At 41.9% G+C, this 1,323-nt stretch overlaps 1 non-coding gene across 1 annotated transcript; it reads left to right on the top strand.

The window, feature by feature from the left end:
• Window positions 1-79: 79 nt before the first annotated feature.
• Window positions 80-153, top strand: TRNAN-GUU. Its single transcript has one exon. It is a non-coding gene; the product is annotated as a tRNA-Asn (tRNA).
• Window positions 154-1,323: the final 1,170 nt, after the last annotated feature.

A 1,323-nucleotide genomic window follows, 5' to 3' on the forward strand; every position in this document is an offset into this window, starting at 1 on the left:
AAAGCTATCAAAGCAAGTCACCAAGCGTTGTGCCAGCAAGGACGTTGGGCCCCCAAGGAGAGTGTATTACAAAGAATTAGTTGGAATAGCTCAGTTGGTTAGAGCGTGTGGCTGTTAACCACAAGGTCGGAGGTTCAAACCCTCCTTCTAGCGATGGTATTAAGTCTACCTACTCTAAATGAATTTAAAGGTAAAGATTGGTTAAAGATTGGTTATATATTTTCTTATTATGTTATTATGACTTGTTAGGATGTTACATGATATGAAAGTATGGTACTTATGATATTGTATACCCCACAATGCTATGTGCACTCCCTTCCCTCCATGGTATACCAATAGTGTGAGTGTATGCTAGTTGAAGCCCAGGTCAATGGGTAGGTATGCGAGCTCGCATGGGAGCAAATGTGTGTGTATGTAAGTCATGAGTAGAGAAGTATGCACATCAAATTCTACCCGGACACGAATATGAGACCAAGGCCATGAAATGATATTTTATGATAACCATGATTTCATGTGCTTGCGTGAGTAGAGAAGTAGTGGAGTTACTTAATGAGTATTTCTTAAAATACTCAAGACATGCACTGCTCTTATTTTTTAGGTAAAGGCAAGGCACCTCTGCACAAATGACGATGTCGAGATGACGACCATGGGATCCAACGTACACAACACTAGGGAGATAGAGGGGTAGGATTAAACGTACAAAGACGGTTAACATCATGAGAAAGAAGGAGAAGAAACAAGATGTAGACAACGAGTTTTGATACGGAGGAATGAAGAAAGGAAAATGCATGGAAACGAGTGGAGAAGACGAAGTCCACCTGCTCGGACCCAAACTCGAATACCTGCAACCTCATTCCAGTCAAGCAACCCCATACCCAGTTTGGTCTAGGAACTAGATACCCACAAACAATCAGTCTAGTAGTCTAGTTCCTATGTGCTTTGCCCAAAACCCACATTCAAGCCCAAATACGCAGAACACAGCCCAACCCACGGATCCACTACACAGACCTGTGCGCCCACATGAACATTCAAGACCTGCGCCTCGAACCACTTTGTAACCTGCTCATATGTCATTGTCCCTCAGCGATAGGGTCACTGTTGCATTTGCCGGCTCCTTCGGCTCGGGATCTCGAAGTCCTAGGCTAAAAAATGGTGTATTATGCTCGGTTTGACATTTTGACACCGACCTTTATGTTTTTTCCCTTCCGAAGCTTATTTTTACTTTAATAGAAATATTTAAGGTCAGTATAACGACTTATTTCTGAAGTTCAAGTTAAATTAAATTAGAAATGTAAATTACTAACGAAGCGAGATGGACGTTTT

This window comes from Cucurbita maxima, unplaced genomic scaffold (assembly GCF_002738345.1).
Source record: "Cucurbita maxima cultivar Rimu unplaced genomic scaffold, Cmax_1.0 Cma_Scf04383, whole genome shotgun sequence".
NCBI lineage: Eukaryota > Viridiplantae > Streptophyta > Magnoliopsida > Cucurbitales > Cucurbitaceae > Cucurbita > Cucurbita maxima.